The 12,941-nt window shown below is 40.3% G+C and overlaps 1 protein-coding gene across 5 annotated transcripts in view; it reads left to right on the top strand.

The window, feature by feature from the left end:
- Positions 1-2,156: 2,156 nt before the first annotated feature.
- The window catches only part of PLCE1 (phospholipase C epsilon 1), a 149,919-nt gene continuing 139,134 nt past the window's right edge, over positions 2,157-12,941 (top strand). For 3 of the 5 annotated variants that reach the window (XM_048310525.1, XM_048310529.1, XM_048310528.1), the window contains exon 1: positions 10,407-10,557. The gene's annotated coding sequence lies outside the window, so the exon portion shown is untranslated. Of the gene's footprint in view, positions 2,267-9,849; positions 9,880-10,406; positions 10,558-12,941 lie in introns of those variants that run through there. The other 2 variants (XM_048310526.1, XM_048310527.1) reach the window with 2 other exon arrangements.

A 12,941-nucleotide genomic window follows, 5' to 3' on the forward strand; every position in this document is an offset into this window, starting at 1 on the left:
AAGTAGGATTCCAAATGTTGTTGAAGCATTTTATTGACTACACAGAATGCAGGTCAGCAGACCCTTGAATAATCTCTTAAACTCTTTTCTCTGATGTTTTAAACTGTATCCTGCACCCCCCCAGAGCAAAAGATTCTAGATGGTGCTGGAGGACTTCGGCAAGGCTCTCTCTGAAGTTCTGGGGAGCAAGGAGAGAGGGTCTGCCCCCTTCGTGTGAGCATCAGTGAGCTGGCAGGGATCTTGTAATGAGATTGGACATCTTATCAGTAATGATGGTACTGGGTATGATGCAGTCTGGATATGTAGTATATATCCTAAACATTCTTATTATTATTAAAAAAAAAATTTAAAAGGGAGGGATAACAAGTACATCCTTGCTGTTAAATTCTTTGTGGCAATTTGTGGTGGGCTAGGATGAATTTAGGCTACTGGTTCTAATGTTGCACAGAAACAGAGCACATACACTGTCTGAGCAGTTGACCAGCAGGTTGTAATTGTTGCCTTCTGTTTTTCTCCTGTTTGGCTGGGGGATATAAAAAATATTTCTGTTCCACTCTTAATTTTTATTTTGGGGCTGGGGTGAGACCCCTACATAGTTCTTGAGCTGGTTCTTGGTGCAGGTGCTGGGGCAGGGAGGCCTTATACATCATCTCGTACCTCATCCCCAGGCCCTACTGCCAAATATTTCCAATGCCAGGGTTTCCCAATAACTGTTGCTCTGGTCACCACAGCACGGGGCTATGGACAGGAGCAGGTGTGCTGGAAGAGTCTCTTCAGCCAGAGCAGCTGATTAAGGAAGATGTGCAAGCTTTTGAGCATAGACACACCATATTGTGCCTAAAGCCTGGTAGAGTTGGGAAAGGTTGTCCCAACTTAAATTAAGGGAGAGAAATATTAGAAAGGGAGGAGGTGACATAGCTAAGTACTGCAGTGAGCTAGAAAAAATACTTGTCAACATGTTTTCCATTGGAAGGTTGGCTGGAGTATTTTTTGCTGGTGTTAACTGGCACTGTTAGGTGTTGTTCTACTTCGTAGGAAGTACTGGACAATTTTTGGGAAGCTGAGTAATGTTAGAGAAGAGAAAAACCTTTTTAATATTATTTGGAAAGGCAACGTGGCAAATCCATTTTATTTTATAAAAATACACACAATGCACTTTGAATCAGATATTAATATTTTCTTTCTTGTTTTCCCATTAGTACTTTATTTCTTAAAACAAATATTCCTTTATATTACCATAAAAATTTTTCAGTCACTATTGAGTTTTGATCAGGAAGTGAAGGAAAAAGCCGTTTGCTTTTAAGAAGTAAACCTGATTGTATTGGGTTTTTTCACTTTGCCAGAAATATTTCATGTCAATCAACGCCTTGTAATAGATGTGTGTTGAATTTCTTCATTAAACATCATCTTTATGTAATATGAATAAGACCCTATGTTCTGCTATTCGTAGTAATGTATGTGGGGAGTCCTATGAAAACACTTAGTTGGTGTTCTTTATTCTTGCCATATGACAAAACACTTTTTTCGTTATTGAAAATGGAGAGTGAGAACACAATACTACAATCTGAAATCTCTCATGGGAGGACTGCAAGTAGCAAGGTAGCCTTTTCTTCCCCAGAAGCCTTGTTTGCTTACGTGATTCCTCTCCCTTTTCTGCTTTACCTGCCAGAACCATGTAGCTCTATTTCCTTTGCAGTTCTTTACTTCTTAATTTGCAGAAAAGGTGGCTAATTTTAATTTCAGATGTTATCAGCACAGTTGTGTTGTTTTTTTCAAGGAAAGAAGGAAGGTGTGAAACATATACATATACGTATATATATTAAGCTATAAACTTTACAGATTAGCCATATTTTCTGCATCAACAGGACTTGTACATTTTAATGTCAATGTCTATCATAAATCATCTTGACAGAGCCTTACAGAACAGCTTCTTGTATCTCTTGTTCTCTTAGGAGGGAGAGAGAAGGGAGAGAAAAGGGAAAGGAAAAGTCTTCGGGAAAATCTTTGTTCTCTCACTGGCAAGTACTCTGTAGCAAAGCTGTCCCAGTGAAGCCTGTCTGTGTGATTGGGTACAGATTTAAGGAAGAGAAGGAACAGTTTGTTCTCTGCTGATTATATAAGAATACTCTTCACAGCATGTTGCTTGCTTCACGTTACAGCCTGTATCCCATGATTAGCATGGAAAAAAATAGGAAAACTAGAGTTATACCCACATTTCTATTTCTTTACTATGCCTTTTTTGAAACCTGGAAACCTTGGGCTTAAGGTAATGAACGCTACTTTATTTTAGCCTGTAGCTCTCTAAATGTCAGTTTTGATCAAGAAACTTAAATGCTGTTTTTCTCAAAAGAAATATATTTGCCAGTTTGATTCTTCTCTTTAAAATTTTCTGTAGGGTTCTGGTCTTTCCAAGTTCTCCGATGCCCACAGATATTTTTGTAGCATGTTCTTCTAATTTGCCTTTTGTCCCCTTGGATATTTAGAACTTCATTTCAGGATTGAAAGCATTTTTGCAGTCTTTACTGATGGTTTTTTTGTGACAAGACAGATTTCCTCTTTCATATGCACACTTAGAAATAATGCTCCAGGTAGGTAATTAATGAAGAAGCATTATTCACTTTTCATTTCTCCCATTTAAATGTTTTTAGTGCATTAGGAGCTTATAGACAGAAGAATGAAGGGTTACACTGCACTTTTAAAAATTGCAGCCTAGATCGCTCTCTCTGGAGCTTAACAGATATGTGTAGGCCCCCAAATTTTTATATAGATCATACTGTGCTTACATACAATGTGCTGTAAAGAACAGCGGCTACTTTCAGTTCCTCAGTTGTGCTTACACTGTTGTCTCTCAGAGGTGGAATTGATGGGGGCTGCTGTGGTTGTACTCTCAAGGGCACAGGAATATTGGGTGTGTAGTGAGGGTGCACAGGAAATGGAATACAGCACTGCAGATCAGTCAGGACACTGCAAAACTCCTAATCCTGCATATAGGGAAGATTATTGGGGTTTGAGGTCATCTTATGCTCTCTCTCCCCTCAAATGCTGCCATGGATGATGGACTGTTCACTGGAAAGCTGATCACATTTACAATACACTGGCAACTGAGAAACTTGAAAACAGGAGATAACAACACTGTACTGTCTTCAGAAATCCTAGAAATTTGTTTTGGACAAATGTTTTATGAAGATCTTTCCGTAACAGCCCCATTCACAAACCTTTTGGTTCTTTAGCCCTTTTTTTTTTTTTTGCTGTCACAATCTTCCTGGTAACTTTTCTGCACATGATCTTAGGTCATTAGTTTAGAATCTGGTGGTGCTTATGTATAGTTTTATTATTGACTTTTTTACTTTAAGTCTCAATTTTGTTTTTATGACTTTTGTGATAATTTAAGGGGTACTTTTATTGGTATGTTATCACACTTCAAAGAATTTTCGACTAGGCTGTCTGGGATTTTCAGTATTAAATGCCTCATAACCACATGTATTTATTTTCTTAGCCTTAGTATATATATGACTCCAAGCTGTAATTAGTGACTCAGTGTTAAACTGTACCAACATGTCTATAAAACACAGCATATGGATATCTTGATGAAAGGAAATTGGGAGATGCTGCTTTTATAAACCTGAAAGCTGCAGAGCAGATGTGGAAGGAATTACTGCAAAGAATCTCAACTGGCATATAAAACAGAAGCTGAAGTTTATTTTGGTTTTATTATAAAAGAAAAAACATTTTACTAAAGTTCTGTTGTATTTAAGGTTACATAAAATTGTGTTGTTTAGAACTAGCTGTGAAACTATGTGCACTGATGGGACAATGGAACAAGGCAATTGTTTTTGCTTTAAATATTTAGTACTAGAAGTACAAGCGGATTGTAAAATACGTATTTTTAGAATTTACAGGAAATTTAATAATGTTCCTTTTTGGGGAGAAGACTGGAATAGATATTGCAAAGTTAATATCCTTTTTTTAATTTCATGAGCAAAGAGCAAAATGGTGATTACCCGTTTTGCAGTCTGATTGTCTGGCTTCTTCCGTGGAAAGTCCTAGTCATAAATGTTCATTTCTCAAGAACTATCAACCACAAGCATTCCCTTGCTCTCATATTTTCAACACCTAATCAGTCAGCCTGACTTTGTAGAAAACACTAGATTGTTATTTACTTACCTCTTATATATTTCAGCAAAGCACTGAAGTGCTTACCAGACTAAAACATGGGTGCTGTTACAGCGCTAAAAGATTTTACTCACTTTATTTTCCTTTTCAATTATCCTGTTAGTGTAATGCTGCATTAAAATTGCAGTGAATTACAGTACACAGTGAAAACACTACAAGATTTTGAGTTACACTTTTACATAGAGGGTACTTGAAATCTCCCAACGTGAAATACCTTAAGAGAAAAATACTAACGTACTGGGTAATTACATGTTTTCTAATGTGATTGCCCACTGTGTTGACACCATATTCTTCAACTATTAAAAGAAAAACAAACAATTAAAATATCTTATGGCTTTAACTATTCTGGTTACTTACCTAAACAAATTCTTGTGTTGGTTCTTGAATTTGGTGAAATGTATACTATGGCAGGTTGCCAGTAAAGGAGCTGAATGGGGTTAATATTAAATTCAACCTGTAGACTGGTTGTTGTTTAGACGTGAGCATTAAAGACAATACAGATTTTATAATTTATTACATGAATAACTCATTGTCTTGGCTGCTTGTTTAAAGGGGTGACAGAGCACGGACAAGTCAGGCAATTTGTTGCTTTGCAGATGAAGGGAATCCGTGAGTGCAGTGATAATTTGGTATTCAAACTAAAGACACAATCATGAACTACCTTTTGGTGAAGCTCCCTTGAAAATGTCAGTCAGGACAAATAAGAGTAATACTATTCTAGAAATACTAGAAGAGAAATACTGTACTAGAAATACTGTTCAAAAGGATTAATAAGGTGAACTTGTTAATGGCATTAAACAAAGACAAATACATATAATAATTTAGATCCATCAGGCTTTATTGTTTAGATGCTCAGGACAATACTCCATTCTGGTTGGACCATGTAATTTTATGCAAGAAACAACATATTTTATCATTATAAATGTATTGAGGATTTTACTGTGTATTTGAGGAACTTCAAATCTAAGACTATATGAGGAAAGCAATAAAGCAGGTTTCTCAATACATTTTCATCATGACTCTATAATTTGATGTGGAATGAAAGGGCTAGTTCCTTGCCACTTTAATATTGCTAATCTTTATGTATATTGTTGGCCCCTAAATTCTCATAGATTAATCAATTAATAGCTATGTATTTTCCATCCTCTGGGTTTTGGTTTTTTTTTAGGGAGAAGTAACAAAATTATGGTATAGTATTCAATTTTATTAAATATATTAACTTTATTCAATTACTAGTATTAATACTTAGACTTCCATTGTCCCTGAAGTGTAATATGAAATTAAAAAGTATTCTAATGTAGTCTCTAACTTAAAAAACTGTCATAAAATAATGGTATACTAAAAACATAGCTAAGTTATACAATGGGAATACAGTTAAGGCATAAAAGGCTTTCTTTGATCTATATCAGGAGCTACTTCACTGAAATATGAAATTTCTTGGACTACAACTTGTGTAGCCAAAAAAAAGATAATGCAATTATTCCATATTTGTAATTAATTATCTTTAGCAGAAAAGTTCTCTCCTAGAGATAATTGAAAAAATTGTGTGAGCTTTTTTCAAGTTTGCTACAAAACCTTTTGTATCTCTTCCAAAGACTAATTGGGGCATGACTTTATTAATGATTTGAAAGTCAAACAGCTGATGTCAATTCCAAAGCTCATTGCTTCAGCTTGTTTTTAACTGTTATTTTTTTAAATCTAGATACATTTTTTTTTCTAATTTAAATGTCAGAAAGTCTTTGAGCAAGTTCATTAGACTTTCAGAATTGCCTCTATGACTGATGGTTAATAGGCAAAACTGACCTCACATCACATAAAGTAATATTAAGTTTGTAATTTAGTTACAAAGCTTCTGGAACCTTTTGGAGAATAGCAGACTTCATAAGAAAGCTCCAGTTCAGAGTTAATAATTTAAAAACAATTTCTGAAATTCAAGTAGTTTGTCTTATGCCTGTATTTATTTATTATTTTGAATCAGTATAGAAGTTGTACTGGTTGGGATTATTTATCTAGCAATCACAAACAGCCTCAAAATTGGGCTCTTAGTAAAATAATTGTCTTAAGTGAAACTGCCTTTCTGTAAGAACTGGTTTCATGGGGCAGAATCCCTTCATGACTGAAGTAGGGTTGTGCTTTACAGAGAGAGCTGAGATGCCCTGACGGAACAGTCACCACCCTGCCTCCATGGGCTGTACTTCTGCAGAATGATAATTGGTTTATTGGAAGCAAGGAATGAATTGCAGATAAGGCCTGTGTGTTCCTTCACAAGAAAACTGTCTATCCATTAGTAAATCAATGAAAAGTTTGCTGTACTGAAACCAGAGTGCAGTTAAGAAAACATTCTCAGTCCTTACTTTCATGTGTTTCTAATTTTCTTTTAGAATTTCTGTTTACATTTGTGCAAGTGTGCGTGCTTTTCTTTAGTCCTAGCTGAAGGGTGAATTTTGGAGCAAAGCCCAAGGAAAAACCTTCTGGCTATTTTTTTAAAATCAAAAGCATATTTTAAGTGTTTTATGTAATTTGTTAAATAAATTGTTTGAAAATATTGCTATATAATACCACAATTAAAAACAAAATATTTCTTTGTACATTATACTGCAGGGTTTAGGCAAGTGATACATAGCTCAGACTGAGTGCAGAAAAAAAGCCAGGTATTCTTGAGTACTGATGCTACCACTGTAGTTACTTTTTTCCTGATGGGAAAATTGCCCAAGTAAACTCACATTGCTTTAGTTTCCCCATCTGTATAATGTGAATAATACTTACCATCTCATGGGAATGTGTGGAATTTAATATTCATGCATCACTTTGAAGTTCATCTCTAAATCAATTCTGTAACCCAAACTCCAAAATGCATGGCTGATAGAAGACTGTGAGACACATCAATATTTTCTGGAAGTCCTGTATTTTTCTCTCCCTATAAATACTGTATTTTAGCTGGATGTGTTGTCTTTCTATATTGTCAAGCCTGATGGAGCAGTAGGGTACAATGTGATGACTAACAGTGAGTTCTCGTGAGAACAGGGTAGACACTGATGTACAATGAGGGAGAAAACTGAAGCACTCTCAAGACACTCTCTGCTTGGCTAAGAATGTTAAAAAGAAACCATGACCCGTGAGTTAAGTCCAGCAAAACAATACTTTCTTCATCTGTTTAATGCTGAGGTTACCAGGCAGCTCAAAATTCACTTCTGCAAAGCTCAGATGTGGTACCCAACAGAAAGTGGAATTCTGGCTGCCTGCAGAGTTCTCCCACCTTGGGAACAAATTTGAGGAGAGGTCAGTGACTTTTTTGGGGGGGAGTCACTTTCATTGTGTGTACAACCAGGGAGAGACATCCTGGGTAACAATCCTAACAGCAGCTTTCCAACTTGTCATCAAGGAAATGAGCTTCTTCCCAAGTAAGTCTGCTTGCAGCAACTTTATTAGATATATCTAGACACCATTCATATTCAAATTTTTCTCATCCTGCAATGCTTGGTAGCAGGGATACAATTTCTGAACTGTTAATTGCATAAATACTTTTTAGGAAAAGAGCAGTCCTGCAGCTTTGTGATATTCATAATTTCTTCATTCCTACAGTATTCAGAGAAGCAAATGTCATCCCAGAGAAAATGAGCATCTAATTATTTTGTAGAGAGCACTTCTCACTGTTGTATCTAACGTGTAACTTTTATAGTGTTCAAAAATATTACTGTTATTAAATAATCATCCAGTGTCCTGGTGAAACAAGAAGTTTTCAATTTACAGGTGAAGAGCTGGATCTCAAGAATAAGATCCTTAATGCAACAAATTGCTCGAGCTTGTTATTGATCCCTGGTATGCTAAGTTGGCCCATTGATGTGTGCCTGACGACCGATGCCTTTTTGGCAAGTCAAGGATCTGGTGATTTCTCCAAATTTCCCATTCAGTAAAATGTAACAGTTTCTTTTCAGTATAGGATATCTTTTATTGTTGGAAATTTGGAAGTTGAAAAAAAGTGCAAACACATTGTAAAGGAAAAATTATATATCTTTCCCCCTGGAATAATGTGATAGCAAATTTCCTGCACTCTTTAAAACAAATGGAAAAGCAGAGAGAAACTGGAAAAAACTTCTGTGGAAAGGTTGGTGTTGCCTGTGTGTTTGGAGGATAATTCATTATCACTATTGTAGAGCTGAAAATCCATTGCATGACCTGTTATGAAGCAACTGACACAAGTTGCAGTGTACACTAGAATATTATTAATTGAATGTATTTTGAGCCAATATTCAGGATCTAAGTATATGAAAGTACTGAAAAATACACAGACCACACAAAACATGAGTTGGAAAACATTCACTACTCAAATTTTAATTTTTTCAAAATATTGTATCATGGCATTTTTTGGATACTATATATATGCAGTGAATGAAATCCAGGCCATGCTGGAGGCAAAGGGAATGTTAAATTTTCTGCAGAACCTGGATTTTATCCAGTATGTACTGTATTTCAGTATAGAATGACCAATATTACAAGTTAATTAGCTAAATTAGTTCAGATTGATCATGTCTCATGTCTCCTTAACAATAAATTATTTAGATGGTATTCTGCTAAAAAGATCAAGGTGTTTTACTATAGTGATGTATTTTCTTCTCTGTTCTGATAATCAGAATCTGTAAGCCATGGACAGACTCAGAATAGATAATAAATGTAAAGCCAGGAAGTAATAAGTGAATAAATATATAACACACTATACCTGACCTAATTTGTTTAAAAAATCCAAATAACAACATAAAAACTGTTTAAAAATACGTAACTTACCAGTGGGCAACCTCACTGGTGTTTTTTGATGTATTTGTTGAATAGACTATTTGCTAACAGACTTTCTCCACTATTATTACTATCTACAGGACACTAATACTCTTGTATTATGCTCACAAGATAATTATTGCAATGAGGTGATGAGTGTTTGCTCAGGTAACAAAGTAGAATACTTAGGGATAGATCTGATGTTTCAAGTATAATGTAAATAGTATAATGTAAAATGGTACGACGAGTTCCTTGCTTTGAAAGAGAATGAAATAAATGAACTGTAAGTTTTATAGCTCCACACTGGGACACAATCTCCGCATACCTTCTTTATGAGAATCGGTGCCCTTCACATAAAAACGTCCTAAACAAACCCGTGTTAGCTATAGCCAACTCTCGCCAGTTTAAGAATTAAGAATGATTCCTTTAAACTGGAAGTTTACGACGCTCTTCCTTCTTGTACTTCTTATGGAAAAAATTGCAGGCAGAGATGCACTGCTGCCTTCACCAAACCGCATAGTCCCGCAGCACCGACGGAAGCCACGCCGCGTTGCCCTGCCCTCCCCAGGCTCCGCGCTGTCCCCGGAGATGCTGTCCCCGGAGATGCTGTCCCCGGAGATGCTGTCCCCGGAGATGCTGTCCCCGGAGATGCTGCCGGGCCGAGGCGCCGAGCCGGGGCTGCGCTCCCGCGCTCCGCTGCGCGCCCGGGGCGCTGCGAGGCCGAGCCGCGCTGGCGCTGCGGAGCGGGGGGCGCGGGCCCACATTCCGATGCGGTGAGGCAGCCGCGGCCCGGCCCGCCCCCGCCCCGGCCCCCGCTCGGAGGGCGCGCACGCCGATGGCGCTGGACCGGCTCCAGCCGCGCGGGACGGCGCCGCTATTCCGCGGTGCGGAGGCGCGGGGCTGGGGCGCTCGGCCGATGGCGCCCGTCTGCGGGAGGTAGGAGGCTGTTCCGCGGGCGGCTCCAGCTAGCAGCTGCCAGCGGCGGGACGGGACCCGGGGCGCGCTCTCTGGCTCTGGGGGTCCCTTCAGCAGGCGCCGCCTAGTCCTTCAGGAGCAGCAGCGCGCACGCGGAGCCGGGGGCAGCGGTTCCCGGTGCTGCACTTGCGGGACGTGGAGTGCTCCACACGCCGCCCGCAGCGCGCCGTGCCTGTGGGAGCGCGGACAAGGAGGAGCTGCCGCATCCCGTCTGCCTCGTGTGCGGGGGATGTTCCCAGCGACCCGTCCCGAGGGCAGGCATCCGGCGGGAGAAACCCGCTCTGCACCACCGAGGAGGGGCGGTCCCGGGGCAACCCTCCCGGGCAGCCCCGCGCCCTCTGTCCGCGGCTGACTCAGCCGGCGGCGCTGCCCCGCGGCCCCTCCCCAGCTCTCCCCGTGCCTCCCGGGCCCGGCGGGGCGGTGCGCACCCGCAGCCTCCGCCCCCGGCCCGCCGGGGAAGGCGCCTCACTCGCTCCGCCGCCCCGGGCAGCGGCGGCCGTGGAGCCCTGGCGAGGCGGGGGTGGCCCCGTCCCGCAGAGCCCTCCGCCGCCGCGGCCCCGCCGCTGCTGGAGTCACCGCCGACCCGAGGAGGAGGAGGAGGAGGAGGAGGAGGACAAGATGCCGGGGGGACGCTGAAAGGTGCGTCCGTGCTCACCCCCGCCCGCTTTCATGGGCTCTTTCCCTGACTCTCGAGCGTGGCTGGCTCTCCTCCGGGGGCTCTCTGGGGCCGGGTCCCGGCCCCCCCGCTCTTGTGGCACCGGGGGATTGCCGAGGGCTGCTCGCTGCGGCCGTGCCCGGGGGCGGGCGGGGGCTCCGCTTTCGGCCATGTTCCGCAGACCCCGCTGCCCGCGCCCTCCCCGCCTGACCTTCGGCTTAAAGGCTCTCCCCCTTCCTCCGGGAGGGTTCAAGAAGATCCCAAATGTAAAAGAAAACTGGGGTGGGCTGCCCTTAGCCCATATGCTAGAAATTGTTACAAATTGATCCCTCACTTTCTCTCTTCCACTGTGATTGTACAAGCAGTTGTATTTTTTACGTTAATGTCTGGCAAATTGTAGTCCAAGATTGGTGCGGCGCATCGGAGATGTAGCGTTGGAAGGAGCCTGTGGCTGTAAGCGACAGGGGTGCTGTCTCTCTCCCCCCCCTTCAGTGGGTCTCTGCTCTTTGGGGGTGCTGCAGGCCCTGACACCCAGGCGTGAAGGGGCAATGCATTCCTCCCAGCTCCAGACTTCACTTTGCCCTGTTTGGTGAAGTGTTGTTGAGTTAGAAAGACTCAAAGTCTGCAAACACTTACAGAAGTAGTTTCACTGAAGTGTTCGTAGGATCAGGACCAAAGTGTCTAGATGTGATGCTTATCTGTTCTGCTGCACCCTCTTTGGATGCCACCAGCACAGGTGATAAAGGGAAGAGCCTATACAGGTGACTGAACTGGGCTTCAGATGAAGGAAGTGAAAGACCTGGATTAAGAGTGGTAGAGAAATGCCTGAAGGATCAGCTGTACTTCAAGGAACAGTAAAATGTTTTGTTTCATAGTGAGGTGTTTGTGTAAGGAGCAGAATTGGCCTTCTTGTTGTATTTATTATGCTAAAAGTTTGATAAAAAGTTTTCCAAATATTTCAGTCCTCTACGTTTGTATGATAAAAGTTTGCTAAATATTTCCATTCTTTACATTTGTATATTTGAAAGAGGATCAGAGAACCTGCCAATTATGAAGCAACCACTTAGTAATTGTTGCAGAGCAGTGACTACTATGTAGTTTAAGAAGTCATGTCTTTCCAGCTACAAATAATCATCTCTGATCTGTGGTATTGCATCCCTTGAAAAGTCAATGGCAAATAACCAATGTTTGTGATCATTACAAAAACACCTAAGGAAATCTGTGAGCAATGAAACATACAAGGTGAAACCAGAAACAGACACAATGTTTTGTGTATTAGGAAGTGCTTGAGAGAAATTCACAAGACATAAAAGAGCATGTCCAGTCTGCATAAATTTGCAGAGGATTACTAAAAGTCTTGCTTTCTTAGTCATCTATATAGAATTCATTCTTGTTCTGCCATATTGAGGTAGTAATCTCAGATTCTATAATGAGTTCATTCGTGTTTTCATACATGGTAAAAAGTTTGTTACTAAGATTTTGTGACTGTAGATCAGGCACTGTAGTGCAGTTCTTGTCCTGTCAGTTAACACTGATTTCATGTGATACATCTTATCCAATAAAAGTGTGATGTTCAAACCAGAGCTCCAAGACATTAAGTAGGAAAAAAATGCCGCAAGGTAAAACTTCTGGGTGAAGAAACATGAAAGCCCTACTGCAGAATAAAAAAAATCTCAAAACTGTGTTTACTGGAGATCATTGAGCAAGTTCATGAAAGAGATGATAAGATAAGTTGAGATTTGGGAGATTTGTAATATGAGAAAAAGAAATTCTCGGTATTTAGGTTATCCAAAAGAATGTCATGGAACAGTTTGAGCACTGTTCGTAAGTACCCGTAGAAGTGAGTATTTCTTTTATCAAAGGGCTGTTTTATTTAAGAGAAATATGAATGTTAAGATCCACTGGTCACTAGAACCTGCACTGAAATCCAATATAGAAGCAAGGCACATATTGAAAAGTGACAGGTGTGACTGTTCATGGAAGGTTGTAGATTTATAACCCCTGGAAACATTTTGCTTAAGTTAGCAGCTCTTCCTTTTTTTGGAGAACAGCAGCTATAATTTAGTAATAGTTCTTGGATTTGAAATGAGAATTAGTTAAAGGAAAACTTCGGTTATAAAGGAGGCAAAAATAATTAATCTATTATTTCATTAGAATTCTGTGATTTGCATAGGGATTTTTTTCATTAAATATTAAAACTAAGGGGTTTTTTAGCTATCATCTTGATTTATGTGCATATTTACAAAAGCATTTCTTTAAGAGTGTTTTTTCTTTTAAAACACTTGACAACTGCATTTCAGAACAGGGGTTGTCATTTTGTTTCCTGTTTCTACAGCACTTACTGCAAAATGGATTTTGGGTCATGACT

The sequence above is a fragment of the Corvus hawaiiensis genome, chromosome 8 (genome assembly GCF_020740725.1).
Source record: "Corvus hawaiiensis isolate bCorHaw1 chromosome 8, bCorHaw1.pri.cur, whole genome shotgun sequence".
Lineage (NCBI taxonomy): Eukaryota > Metazoa > Chordata > Aves > Passeriformes > Corvidae > Corvus > Corvus hawaiiensis.